Source organism: Physeter macrocephalus, unplaced genomic scaffold (genome assembly GCF_002837175.3).
Source record: "Physeter macrocephalus isolate SW-GA unplaced genomic scaffold, ASM283717v5 random_32, whole genome shotgun sequence".
Lineage (NCBI taxonomy): Eukaryota > Metazoa > Chordata > Mammalia > Artiodactyla > Physeteridae > Physeter > Physeter macrocephalus.
This window is the reverse complement of record NW_021145318.1, coordinates 24,503-39,588: the sequence shown is the minus strand read 5'-3', so window position 1 is coordinate 39,588 and position 15,086 is coordinate 24,503. Positions and strand designations below refer to the sequence as shown.

The following is a 15,086-nucleotide window of genomic DNA, read 5'->3' as shown; positions in this document are numbered from 1 at the left end:
GAAATGCAGGATAGACGTTAGGAAGGACTTCCCAGAGTAGGACGGACAGGCCTTTCCTCTAGATTCCCCAGAAGTTTGGGTATTTGCTCCTGGGAGAGAAACCCAGGAGGAGCAGAACAACTCTGAGGGTAAAGGAAACCTGGCATTTACGACTCGCGCAATTATAATTTCAGCCTTTCCTCTATCCCTGCCCAGCATGTCCACAGCGCAAGGACTTCGGTCACTTCGGGATCCTCAGCACCAACAACAAGGGGAGTAGATGCTCAATTTAAGTATTTGTAGAATGAATGGAGTACAGTGCAAAGCCACCTCTTTTAGGAGGCTTTACCTGATTGCCCCACCCAGCCAAGCATAGCACATACCCGAAGCTAAAGGCAATCTCACTCTCTTTTGAACACCCACGGCGTTTAATGAATTTACATCTTCCTTCTAGGCATTAGCGACCACAAGGGCAGTGGTTAAGAGCACAGAACTTGGAATCACATAAACGTAGGTTCCAGTTCCATTTGTATAGTTTATAAGCTGAGTGACTTTGGACAAATCTCTTCATCTTGGTTCTAATAACTGTCAAATGGGGCTAATGCTACTTAGACCACAGATTTGTTATGAGGATTAAATGGGACAATTTTTGTGACGTTCCTATATGGTATCTAATGCATAGTAAGCACTCAATAATGTTGGAGAGCAGGTTTTAAGATGGCCATCTCCCTCACTAAACTTCGAGCCTCTTGAGAGCAAGGAGCTTGCCATACTAATTTATTCCCAGCACCAACACAAAGCAAGGCTTATAGTTGGTGCTTTTAAAATGTTTGTTGAATGAATAAACATGAATGAATGAGTATTTCAGTATTTCCTGAAATCTGACCTCCAAACCCACCCCTGAAGTTGTTACCAAAGGGAGAAAACATTACAAGTGCCCCCTCTGGCCCCAGGTTTTTAGCTCTGTGGTAGAGCCTCAAGGTAGAGTTGGGGTGAGGCCCTAATCTCTGCGGTTGAACCAAAAGTATTAGGCAGTCAAGCCTCAAATGATTGGTCTGCAATGGAGACCTGAAGGGGCGCCCTCCCCACCTCTCCCCATCCCCAGCTGCTAGAACCCTGTCCCAGCAAACCCAGGCTGGGCATCTGCCAGGAACACAGGACACTAGGGAGCTGGAAGAAGAGAGCTTCTTGCCCCTTCAGAGTTTCTCAGCCCCAACACTAATCCATCTTTGGCCTTTTCTTCCCTGGAGCCTAGTCTGTCCCCCCCATCAATTCGTCTCCCCAGCTCTGCCTCCCGTCCCCCACTCCAACCCTCATTCCCTCCACAGCTTTCCAACAGTTATAGTGGAGGGCGAGGGGGACACAAGACCTCCTATCACCTGATTCCAGCTCCTTGGCCAGAGGAGCAGTAGCCACCTCGTCCTTGTTCAGCCTGTCTTGAAGATGCTTATCGATCTGATTTTCAATATCTGTCACCATCTCTGAAGTAGAAGGGCTGACAGACAACAGAAGGGACTTCCTGCCAGGGGAGGAGCTATGAGCAGAAAGCAGTGGGAGCCCTCTCCTTCCTTGAAGACCAGGAAGATGTGGTGAGACCCTCCTCTGGCTGAGAGCAAACCTGTCAACCCAAGGAACCCTGGGGGGTGCCGGTGGGTTTCCCCGCACAGGAATCTCCCATCGGCCTTCATGCTGGCTCCACCCCCTGCCGGGGTAGGGTGCTGCCCAGGAGCACTCTGTGTTCCAGAAAACCCCAAAATAACCCGCCTAAGCTGTCCGGCTACTATTTCTGTCCATCTTGTTTAATTATTCAAACCCAAGTTGGGGAGTGAACTATAAAAAGCTCTCCTACTTGGGGACCCAGGAGAGCTGGGAGACTCGCCAGGTTGCAAAAGCAGCAGACCACAGGGTTTGGGTGAGGTCACTCAGTCCAGCCTCCTGCCTGAAAGTTCCATCTGCTGTTTGCTGGCTTCCTCTGCTAGAAGGCAGAATCCAGGCCTCCCTCCCTAAATCTCCCTCATGCTCTCATTTCAGCATCCCTCCAACCCTGCTGTGCCTGGGCTCCACCCCATCTCCCTTCGCTCAAAGTATTTCCTCTCAGCCATCTCTTTGCTGACTGCTCCCTAGTCCTGGTTCTTAACCCGCAGGTAATATTGTCAAACCCAAGCCGAAGGGACTGAGGGAGGTGGGATGGCAGGGAGTGTAGGTAAAGAGGTCAGGTCAGGTGGAAACAGACAGGGAGATGGACACCACGCCCTGGGAGGGCACTCTATCAGCTGGGGGCTGGGCAGCACTGTTCTGGGTGGGGCAGGTTCCTGCCCACTGCAGGCGCTGAGCCTCTTCAGGTGCTTCTCTTGGGGACTCTGACATTGTAGCTGATCGGATGGAGGGAAGGCAGCAGGGAGGACTTTCTTTCTTTTCTGGACCTGGTCTTCTTCTAGTTGGCCAGAAGTCCAGTGTCAGTTTCCATTGAAACTGAAGCCCAGGGCAGGCTGAGTGCAGAAAGCAGGATTCCCCTGGGGGCCATTTTGGTGAAGCCCCTCCCACCACAGACCTTTCCTGGAAAGGTGGTAACAAGGGGTGTGGTCATGGTTGCTGGGGCAACATGGAGTCATCCCAGTGACCAGTCTTTGGAGGTGGGGAGTGAGGGGATTGGTGTTAGTGAAGGGGAGACAGACTGTTAGTTACTCAGTCTGAGCAGGAGGGGCTGAAAGAGAGCCTAGGACAGCCACTGAGACCCCAGAGACAAACACACGTGGATGTGGAGTTATAGGATGACAAAGGACAAGGGGCCTTGAGCCTCAAGAGGGGAACAGACCACATGGGGCAGATCCAGAGACCCAGGGCAGAGAAAGCACAGCAGTGGGGTGAGATGTCCAGTGTGGGAGGGGGAACCAGCAGCCTGGCAGAAGCTAGGGACAGGGGAGGGTGGCAGGACTTTCCGAGAGTCAGTGTGGGACCTGTGTGTTAAAAAAGAACCTTGGGTTTCACACCTGGGCCTGTTTGGGGGCTTGTTCCCACACATTCCCCTTCAGTAGCAGCAGCAACTCCTGGCAGGTCCAGCCTGGCTCTCCCTGCTGTGGCTGCTACTAGAGCTACAAGGGGAGGTTGCTGAGGTAGGGGGAAGAGGCACGCCGTTGCTAAGCAACCAGAGGCTGTGTACCTGGCGGCATAGGAGGGAGCCCTGGCACCGTTTGTAGGGGGCAGGGGAGGCAGGGAGACAGTAAAGGAACAGGGTGGACAAAGCTCAAGGCTCCCTCTCCCATCCTCCTCATGATGGTTACAGAGGAGAGATGTACTTGTCACTCCACGTGTTAATGAGTGTGTGTATGGTCCTTCTCCAGGATGCTATGATTGTGTGTGTGGGCTTGCCTGTGAGGTACTCATCAGACTCTCTTTTTTTTTTAAAATTAATTAATTTATTTTTGGCTGTGTTGGGTCTTCGTTGCTGCGCACGGGCTTTCTCTAGCTGCGATGAGCGGAGGCTACTCTTTGTTGCGTTGCACGGGCTTCTCATTGCAGTAGCTTCTCCTGTTGCAGAGCACAGGCTCTAGGTGCACGGGCTTCAGTAGTTGTGGCTCCCAGGCTCTAGAGCGCAGACTCAGTAGTTGTGGTGCTGCGGGCTTAGTTGCTCCACAGCATGTAGGATCTTCCCGGACCAGGGATCGAACCCGTGTCCCCTGCATTGGTAGGTGGATTCTTAACCACTGCGCCACCAGGGAAGCTCCAGACTATCTGTTGAGGGCTGTTGGGGGTGCGGACGGGAGGTAGGGGACAAAAGACCAGGTCAAGCATTTTTCATCGGGTGATAGAAGGGGTCAAGGATTTGTCCCATCCACTAAAAGGTAGGAGCTTCTGCAGAACTGCAAAGGCCGGAGGGTAGAAGCTTGGCAGGAGTTGGAATGGGAGGAGAGGCTGGCTGGAGCCCGCACTGGCCTCCTAGTCAGACAGAGGCTCTGCAGAGGAGAGGCAGCCTGGCAGCGGGATCCCTCACTCATCCTGGAAGTCTCAGTGTTCTCAAAGCTGAAGTCCCCCACGGTATTTCATTATTTTTATTCTATTACTTTAAATTTATTTTCAAGTTGGCTGGAGTTTGACAGAGGTAACCATCAATAGGAACGACTCTATTGTTTCTCCTTTGAGCCCTGTCACCCACCCAACCAAACCTCTAACAGGTCTATCAGGAAGCAGCTCAGGCCTTCATGCAGTGTCAGCACAGGGCCATCACCATTCTTCTGTCGCTTCCCCCATTGGCTCAGCCCCTATCCCCAAAGAGCATCTTCGTTCAACAAGTTTTAATGAGCACCTGTGACAGGGAGCTGGGGAAGTGACGAGGGGTGGGCACCGTGGTGGTCCATACCCAGCTCGCCGTGCGGAGTGCCAGCCTGCCCGCTGGTGCCTCGCCAAACTCTGGTTCTCCCATCGCTCTCCACTCACACGTGTTGCGCATACTGGTTAATAACTGCTTGCGGTCTGTCCTGGCACGGTCCCCAAATTCCACAGGGAACGGGGTGTGCTTCAGCCCCTCCTGCTCTCAGTCAGAGCTGGGAAATTGCTCCATCTCACACACTCCTGACTTGCCCCTGGAGGGCTGTGTGTGCTGCGAAGACGCAGGGGCCAATGAGAGGCCACCTAAGTCCTGATCCATGAGAAAGTTACAAAATTGAGGATAAAAAGGTACAAGCTTGTTTTGTTTTCATTCCTGCTTGATGCCAGGCACTCTGAAAGGCATTAGAGGCACTATTCTCATCCTCCCATAGCCCATCTGACATAGAGTTATCATCCTCATGTTACAGATGATGAAACTGAAGCTCAGAGAGGTTAAGGAACGTGTTTGTATTCATACAACAGGTGGCTGTGGGATTCCAACCCAGGCCCGTGTGTGCCCATTCGGGTCAGGGACAAAAGGGTTTCACTGTTGCCAAATAAGACAACCCTGACTACGTGGTTACAGGAACGCCGGAGGGGCCCAGGACTCCACCCGAAGGGGAGGCCCCAGGGCGTAGTTGGGGCTGTATCCTCATGAATTCAGGACTGAAAGTGCCAATGAGGGAGAAAAGGGCACTCAGAGACCCAGCATGGTCACACAGGGACCTCAGAATTGCTCAGGTTTAGAGAAAGCCTGGGGAAAATGCTGAGTCAGGCAGGGCTGAGATCCAATCCTAGCTCAGTCATTTCTAGCGGTGTGACCTTAGGTGGGTCACTGACCCTTTCTGAGCCTCAATTTCCTCAGTGATAACATGAGGGTGATACTCATAAAGTACTGCAGAGATTACAGTAGTTAATGTAAATAACGTATGCATGGTGCCTTGCTACAAAGGCCCTCTCCTTCCATCCCCTACGGAAGGAGAGGGTCACATGTAACCAAGGCCAGATTCCAGAGTGGTGCAAATCTGTTGGCATAGTACCAGGATGCTCAAAGCCTGGTAGAGGTTTGTGGACCATCTTAGAGGTTTCTCTCTTTCTCTCATGGCAGGGGGTGGGGGAAGGTCATGTCTGGAGCAAAAGTGTTGAGAAAGGGCCAAATAAGGGTCCTCTGCTGGAGCAGGCTGAGTAATGGTGACAGATGACAGAGGGAACACAATTCCCAACTCCTGTTTTCTACCCGTTTCTCTCCTAAAACAGATATTTAAAGTGGAAATGAGAGAAGTGAAGTTCTGGAAAGGTGAGAATCAAATCCACAGCCCATTCGTTCAGCAACTTCCTGTCTCCACCCCGTGAAGTTCAGCAGCGCAGCGGCGCAGAGGGAATTTGCACAGATGGTTGTGGTGGCATGGCCCCCGATCTGTGAGGAACTCTGGAGAATAGAAGGGGAGCCAAAGACTGGAGGTGAAAATAGGAGCCTCCAATCTTTAGGGAAAGACTTCCTTGGCGGTCCAGTGGTTAAGACTCCACGCTCCCACTGCAGGGGGCGCAGGTTCGATCCCTGGTCGGGGAACTAAGACCCCACATGCCTCACAGCCAAAATAAATAAATTAATTAATAATAATAAGGAGGAGGGAAAGATAACCCCCACCACCATTTTGGAAGGTGAGAGAGGAAAGCAGTGGTCATCAGGAGCTAGCTGGGGTTTGCTAATCCCTGACCACTCAAGTGGGCACAAGCATCACCTGGGAGATGGTCAGAACTGCTGAGAATCTCGACCCACTCTAGACCTACTCATCACAACTCGCGTTTTGTTTTTTTTTTACCTTTCCTTTTTTTGGCCCTGCCGTGCGGCATGCGGGGTCTTAGTTCTCCAACCAGGGATCGAACCCGTGCGCCCTCCATTGGGAGCATGGGGTCTTAACCACCGGACCACCAGGGAAGTCCCACAACTTGCATTGAACAAGATTCAGAGGTGATTCGAATGTACATTCAAGACTGAGACGCGCTTATCGCAAGAAAAAAAAAAATTGGAACTACGTGTGGTGATGGATTGTGCTGGTCATTTCACAATATATACAAATATAGAATCATCATTATGTTGTACACCTGAACCTAATATAATGTTATATGCCAATTATACCTTAAAAAAAGAAAAAGAGAATAAAAAACAGACAAGAAGCACTGCTGTGACCTACTGTTGGACCCTGTATGAGGTGAGTGAATTTTTTTTTTTTGGCCATGCAAGCACAGCTTGTGGGATCTTACTTCCCCCACCAGGGATCGAACCAGTGCCCCCTGCAGTGGAAGGGTGGAGTCTTAACCCCTAGACCGCCAGGGAAGTCCCAAGGTGAGTGATTTTTAAATGTGTCATCAAAAGCTAGGAGTTCTTTCAAGGAAGGGCCCCTCCCTCCATGGAGTGTAGTGAGGAGAGGCTCTGTCTGGGACCCAGCGGCTTGTTTCACTTGTTTTAAACAGTGGGCTTCCAAGAATACTTTTCCTTTGAAGAGGCAGGCCACAGCTAAAAGATGTTTGAAAATCTTCTATGCCCTGTTATGGAATATCTATGCTATGGAATGCTGCACAGCCTTACAAAACATGGAGTGGATCTGAGACCACTGACACACATCAGTCTCAGAATTGCTCAGTGAAAAAAGCAAGTCTCAGAGCAATCTATATAATAGTAGGTCATTTATGCAAGTAAGCATAATATACATAGGTATATGTATATTAATTATCTAATGGTTAGTGGCTTTTTCATTCAGGGTCTCACACTGTCACACTCTGATAGGGGTTAAGGTGAAAGCTTCCTCACATGTCTGGCACATGGGGTGGGGACACTCAAGCAGGGGTCCGGAAAAGCTGTGATCTAGTCCCTCTGTAGTCTGTCTTTGTGGTCTCTCCAGCATGGGGGCTTCAGGGTAGCCAGACTTCTTACAATGTGGCTTACGGCTCTAGAAGTATGTGTCCTAACACAGACAGCCAAGGGGAATCAATATTGCTTCTTATGACAAGCCTTGGGTGTCACCTAGCACCACTCTTGTCACACCTTAGTGAGACAGGCCCAGAGGCCTGCCCAGGCTGTAGGGTAGAGGACAGAGCCTCCACTGAGTGGGTGTGGTAAGGTTTTGGAAGAGCATGTGGGATGGGAAACGTTGTCATGGCCATTTTTGGAAAATACATTCTGCCACAAAAAGTTCATATACATAAATGCAAATAATATATAGAAAGGAGATCTGGAGGGATCCATACCAAACTATCAATAAACCTTTCCTCTGGGGAAAATAGGTTGCAAATATGTTTTAGCTTACCTTCATATCTATTGCTTGAGTCTTTTACATTGAGATACAATATACATTATTTTATTTGTTTAATGAAAAGGAAACAGAAGAGAAGAAAAAAGTAAAACTTTGCTGTAAGCCTTTTATAATAAAATTATTTAATAGATTGGTATTTCTGGGGAATGTTGTATAATGCATCTGAATTTCATGAAAGCATTTAATTAGGTTGATTATAATATATTTAAACAAGACGCAGAAGTGTGGACAGCATTATTTTATTTTATTTTATTTGTTTATTTTTATTGGGGTATAGTTGTTTTACAATGTTGTGTTAGTTTGGACAGCATTATTATTATTTTTCTGTCTTTATTAAGATATAATTGACATAACATATAACATTGTATAAATTTAAGGTGTACAATGTGATGATTTGTTACATGTATGTATTGCAAAATGATTACCACAACAGGGTTAGTTAACACCTCCATAAACCTCACATAATTATCGTGTGTGTGTGTGTGGTGAGAACATTTAAGATCTACTCTTTTAGCAACTTTCAAGTATAGAATACAGTATTGTTAACTGTAGTCACCATGCTGTACATTAGATCCCAGAATTTATTCCTCTTATAACTAGAGGTCTGTACCCTTTGACCAACATCTTCCATCTCCCCACCCCCCATGGATAGGATCATTCATTCATTTAACAAATATTTATTGAATACCTACATGTGTTAACTGAACAGCTATTCCCAGAACATTTTTGTTCTGAGTCCATTTTGAGGGACATGTCTGGTAGTTCCATCCATTGTCTCACCCTTTTTCACATATTTATCTGGAAAGAGAGAAGCCAGGCTTGGTAAGGAGTGAGTGGCATGTTGGTGTAAAAAAACTTCAATATATTAGGTAAAAATAGTGAAAATATTCAGCCTCACTCTTCCAGTTATCTATTGCTATGTAACAAACCACCCTACAACTTAGTGGCTTAGGGGACTTCCCTGGTGGCGCAGTGGTTAAGAATCCGCCTGCCAATGCAGGGGACATGGGTTTGCGCCTTGGTCTGGGAAGATCCCACATGCCACAGAGCAACTAAGCCCGTGCGCCACAACTACTGATCCTGTACTCTAGAGCCCGTGAGCCACAACTAGTGAGCCTGCATGCCACAACTACTGAAGCCCACGTGCCTAGAGCCCGTGCTCTGCAACAAGAGAAGCCACTGCAATGAGAAGCCAGCGCACTGCAACGAAGAGTAGCCCCCGCTCGCTGCAACTAGAGAAAGCCCACGCAACAAAGACCCAACGCAGCCAAAAATAAATAAATTTATTAAAAAAACAAAAAACAAAAAACAAAAAACGTAGTGGCTTAAAACATCATCATCATCACCATCATCGTCATCATCACAATCATCACCTTCATCACCATCATCATTATCATTATGGTTCTGGGCTTGCCTGAGCTCAGCCAAGCAGTTACGTCTTAGGGTCACTCATGGGGTTGCAGACAGACAATGGCTGGAGTCCTCCCAAAGGCTTCCTCACATGTTTAGTTGTCAGCTAGGACCTCAGCTGGGAACATCAACTGGAACCTACACTTGACTCCTCTGTGTCACCTTGGCTTCCTCACAGCATGGCAGTAGGCTACCAAGAACAAATGTTCCAACAGGACTGGACGGAAGCCATATCATTTGTGACTAGCTTTAGAGGTCCCAGAGCCTCACTTTCAGTGTAGTTCTAGGCCTGCCCAGATTCAAGGGAAGGGAACATAGATGCCAGCTCTCAATGGGAGGAGTGCCAATGCCATGATAAGGAGAGCATGGGGGCTCGGAGAGTTTGTTATGGCCAGCTTAGAAAATATAATCTGCTATTTCAGTAATTATCAAAAAATGAAAACTAAACAATGACGCTTGTAGTTTTCAAACGAACAATGGATTCGGTTAACACAGAGTCAAAGCCAACTCCTTCTGTCTCAGGCCAGATGGGCTAAGTTGTGCTGCGGTGATGACCACCCCCCAAATCTCAGTAGCTGAAAATAGTAAGTCTCAGTGCCAGACAGTGCCTGGCTGTCTCTGCAGGGTGCCACCAGCTGGTGACTCAGCTCATGACACTTGTCACACACAGGATAGTAGCGGGAGGTTCTGCTCCATGAAGCCACTCAGTAGTGACCCAGGCTGATGGAGGCTCTACCATCTTGAAGCTGCACTCTCTGGACCACAGATACCGATGAGGGAAAGAAAGACCAGAAAATCACATGTGGGATTTTTGTCGCCTGTGAGCCTGGAAGTGACACACTACACTTGCTCTCACATTTCATTGGTCTAAACTGTTCATATAGACCTGTCTAGCTGCAAGGGGCTGGGGAATGTAGCAGAGTAATTGGGGCTTGGGGTGAGCGTTTAGTGGTCTCTGCCACATCTTGTGTGACCCCCACAAGGCCATACACGATCTGTCCTTCCACCTTATCTCTCAAACCTTTTCTCCAGATATCCACATGGCTTACCTCTTCACCTCCTTCAAGTCATTGCCGAGATGTCTCCTCCTCAATGAAGCCTCTCTTGATCACCCTACTGAAAATTGTAACCCACGCTTTATTCCTCTCCTTCACCTGTGCTGTCCCTTATTCTGCTTTTTCCAAAGTGCTTATTACTTCTTTTTTTTTCTTTAAATTTCTTTATTTTTGGCTGTGTTGGGTCTTCATTGCTGCGTTCAGGCTTTCTCTAGTTGTGTTGAGCAGGGGCTACTTTTTTAGTTGCAGTGTGTGAGCTTCTCATTGCGGTGGCTTCTCTTGTTGCAAAGCATGGGCTCTAGGTGTGCAGGGTTCAGTAGTGTGGCACATGGGCTCAGTAGTTGGGGCGCACAGGCTTAGTTGCTCTGTGACATGTGAGATCTTCCCAGACCAGGGCTCGAACCTGTGTCCCCTGCGCTGGCAGGCGGATTCTTAACCACTGCGCCACCATGGAAGTTCCTACTGCTTTTTTTTTCAATTGAAGTATAGTTGATTTACAATATTGTGTTAGTTTCAGGTGTACAGCAAAGTGACTTGGTTATATATGTATATATCTATATTCTTTTTTCAATTCTTTTCCATTATAGTTTATTAAAAGCTATTGAATATAGTTCCTTGTGCCATACAGTAAATCCTTGTTGTTCAAAGCACTTGTTAACTTCTAACATACTAAAGTATCTGCCTTTCTTTGCAATGTCAACACCATGAGGGCATCAATCTATGTCTGCTTTGTTTAATGATGGATCCCAAGTACCTAGGATAGTGCCTGGCACAGAGACGGCACTTAATAAATATTTGCTGAAGGACTGAATTTTTAAAAATACTTGCTGTTGGCAAGGTCGTGGTAAGACTAACACTTCTATGCCCTCTTAGTGGGACTATAAATTGGTGTAATAGAGTATTAAATAAACTTTTAATTTTGGAATAGTTTTAAATTTACAGAAAAGTTGCAAAAACAGTACAGAGAGTTCCTGTATATCCCTAAGGTTAACATCTTACATTGTTGTGGTACATTTGTCAAAACTAAGAAACCGGGCTTCCCTGGTGGCGCAGTGGTTGAGAGTCCGCCTGCCGATGCAGGGGATACGGGTTCGTGCTCCGGTCCGGGAAGATCCCACATGCCGCGGAGCTGCTGGGCCCGTGAGCCATGGCCGCTGGGCCTGCGCGTCCGGAGCCTGTGCTCCGCAACGGGAGAGGCCACAGCAGTGTGAGGCCCGCGTATCGCAAAAAACAAAAAAAACAAAAAAAACTAAGAAACCAATATTAACATATTATTATTAACTAAACTCTAGACTTTATTCATTTTCACCAGTTTCCCATTGGTGTCCTTTTTTCTGTCCCAAGATTCAGTCCAGGGTACCACATTGCATTTGGCAATCTGTATTTTTTAAATGTGTGTTCCTTGCAGAGGAAGGGGCCTTCTTATGCTACACTGGGAGCGGTAGGAAGGCAACTGAGAGGTTTCGCAAGCCCCACGAGGGCAGATTTGTGTTGATTTGCAAGAGTCAGGCTGGGCTTCATTCTGGATCCAGGAGTACTGGCCCCATAGGGTGTACCAGTTTTCTCTCACCTTCTGTGCCCTCTTTCTTTGTTAATTGATACAGATTTTCTGGAGGACATTAGGTCATATGCAAAAAGTGCCTTTAAAAGGTGCCTACCCTTTGACACAACTTCCCTTCTAGGAGTATAGTCCAAGGAAATAAACCCAGGCACAAAGATTTAGGTACAAGGATGAATCAGGAAGGAATCTTTGTAAATAATAAAACATGGCGCTGAGGAATTTCAGCAAGCAGGGATCTGTTAGGAGACGCTGATAGCACTCAGGGTTGTAAGGAGTGAGATGACTTGAGCTGGGAAAGATGACACGCTGACCCCTCTAGGGATCTCAGTGCCAGAAACTGGTGGCTGTCTCTCCAGGGTGCTGCCAGCTTGTGACTCAGCTTCAACTGGCTTTACTTCCTGGGTGCCGCCCTCAGAATTCAAATTCTGATTGCAGAAGGGAAGGGAGTCTGTGTCTATTCTATAGCCTTGAGCCCAGTGTCCTGGTCAGGGGGAGGCAGATTCTGCTAACCATTAATCCCACCAGTCATTTGGAGGAAGAGAGGATCAGTACCCTAAAGGAAAAGACTCAGAACTTCCCTGGCAGTCCAGTGGTTAAGACTCTGGCTTCCCCTGCAGGGGGCACAGGTTCGATCCCTGGTCAGGGAACTAAGATACCGCGTGCCGCGTGGCGCGGCCAAAAAAAAAAAAAAAAAAAAAAAGATCCAGAGAGAACAATGCCAACAGAGCCCCCCTACAAGGGATTTGCAACATAACATTCTTCTATATATCAAAACTTAACCCTCTAGATGGTTATTTTATAGTGGATGGATTAAGTAAATTATTGTATATCCCATTTAATATGGTGAATTGTTTACAGTGTTAAATGGAAAAAGCAGGTTACAAAATAAGATGCATAGTGTGATTCTAATTGCAAATATGATTAGAAGAAAATACATCAAAATGTTGCAAGTAGCTATCATTTGGTGATGGTATCATGAATTATTTTAACCTTTTTTTGCTTTTTAAATATTTTCTAAATTTTCTACAATGAGTATGTATTATAATCTGGAAAAACCTAATTTTTTAAAATATCATGCTCTTTGATCTAGTAATTTCTGTCCTAGCATTCTAAGGAGATAATTAGAAATGTAAATAAAGATCTTATACCCAAAGATATACATTGCAGAATTATATAAATTAATGAAAATGGAAAACTGTCCAATATTATGGGAATGTTAAATACATGAACTATATGGGCTATGTTATAGACATTAATAACGTTTTTGAAGAAATTTTTAAGACATAGAGAATGTTTTTTACAGCTAAATGAATAAAGCAGACTCTAAAATTGCATATATAGTGTGATCTCAGCAACTCCATTCAGTCCCTCTGGTTTAATTCAACAGTAACAATGTGGGACTTCCCTGGTGACTCAGTGGTTAAGACTCTGGGATCCCAATGCAAGGGGACTGGGTTTGATCCCTGCTCAGGGTATTAGATCCCTCATGCATGCTGCAACTAAGAGTTCGCATGCCACAACTAGGGAGCCCACAAGCCGCAACTGAGGAGCCTGCCTGCCACAACTAAGACCCGGAGCAACCAAATAAATAAATAAATAAATAAATAAATATATTAAAAAAAAAAAACAGAAACCCCAGTGCTAATGCATTCTTTTTTTGAAAAAAATAAATTTATTTATATATTTTTGGCTGTGTTGGGTCTCCCTTACTGTGTGCGGGCTTTCTCTAGTTGCAGCGAGCGAGAGCTTCTCTGTTGCGGTGTGTGGTCTTCTCATTGCTGTGGCTTCTCTTGTTGTGGAGCACAGGCTCTAGGCACGCGGGCTTCAGTAGTTGTGCTGCGCGGGCTCAGTAGTTGTGGCTCATGGGCTCTAGAGCGCAGGCTCAGTAGTTATGGCTCACGGGCTTAGTTGCTCCACAGCATGTGGGCTTTTCCCGGACCAGGGCTCGAACCCGTGTCCCCTGCATTGGCAGGCGGATTCTTAACCACTGTGCCACCAGGGAAGTCCCTGCTGATGCATTCTTATGTCACATGACTAAAAGTATTCCCTGTAGAACAGTTCTTCTCAAACTGTCTGTAATGAAGGGTGACATCTTAAAATTTCCCATCTGTTATGGACTGATATTTTCGTGAAATACAATAAAAACTAGTTATTAGAAAAATGAAATGAAAAGACATAAAATATAAACTCAATCTTTTATTAGATTCAGGGGTAAAACTGCTGGCTGTGAGTTTCTACATGCTTGCTCTCAATTTCGGCATGTGTCCCAGTAGCGGACCAGGAACAGCTTGTGGTGCCTAATCCCAGGAGCGCTGCTGTAGAACAAGGGACACGCCACTCCTCCGTGATGTTCACACCTCAGTTCTAGAGCCGTAGCGTGCGCTGGCTTTCCTTTTCATAAGACTAGCATAAACTCACTGTAAGAACAGCACAGAAAGATACTTCCTCCTCCCCAAAGGTGACCACTGCCACATTTCTTGTGTATCTTTCCAAACAACATGTACCATTGACAGCTTTTCACATCATTGCACTCAGATCTAGCTCATCATTTCTATTGGCTGCATAATGTACCATTGTGTGGCTGCCCTTCTAAGATCATCACCATTACAAATAATACTGCAGCAAACACTCCAGAGCTCTTTGCTCCCTTATCCAGGTGTCTCCACAGGAAAAATTCCTTACTGGGTATGTATGCTTACATTAAAAAAAATAAATATAATTCACATACCATTAAATTCACCCTTTTAAGGTGTACAATCAGGTGGTTTTTTTACTATATTCACAGAGTTGTGCAGCCATCACCACTATTTAATTAATATTTTCAACATCCCCCAAAGAAACCCCATATCCATGAGCAGCCACTTTCCATTCTCCCCTTTCCCCAGGCCCTGGCAACCACTAATCTACTTTCTGTTCTGGACATTTCATATAAATGAAATCATACAATATATTACCTTTTGTATTTGGCTTTCACTTAGCATAAGTTTTCAAGGTTCTTCCATGTTGTAGCATATATCAGTACTTCATTTCAATGGCTGAATAATATTCCATTGTATGGATATATCACCTTTTGTTTATCTATTCATCAGTTGATGAACATTTGGATTATTTCCACTTTTTGGCTACTATGAATCATGATGCTATGAACATTTATGTACAGATTTTTGTGTGGACATATGCTTTCAATTTTCTTGGGTATATACCTAGGAGTGAAATTGCTGGCTCACATGGTAACTCTATGTTTAAAATTTTGAGGAACTGCCAAATTGTTTTCCAAAGTGGCTCCACTATTTTACATGCTCCCTAGCAATATATGACTTGTAATTTCTCCACATCCTCACCACTTGTTATTACCTATTTTACTTTAGACATCCTAGTGGGGGTGAAGTGGTATCTCATGAT

At 46.1% G+C, this 15,086-nt stretch overlaps 1 long non-coding RNA gene across 2 annotated transcripts; it reads left to right on the top strand.

Annotated features, from left to right (window-relative positions):
- Window positions 1–1,480: 1,480 nt before the first annotated feature.
- LOC114484795 (uncharacterized) lies at window positions 1,481–10,716 on the top strand. 2 transcript variants are annotated; one of them, XR_003678119.2, is made up of 5 exons: window positions 1,481–1,568; window positions 2,011–2,123; window positions 5,602–5,641; window positions 6,211–6,557; window positions 10,101–10,716. It is a non-coding gene; the product is annotated as an uncharacterized lncRNA (long non-coding RNA). The 2 variants fall into 2 exon arrangements; XR_008616496.1 differs by having other exon boundaries at window positions 5,602–6,557.
- The last annotated feature ends 4,370 nt before the right edge of the window (window positions 10,717–15,086 follow it).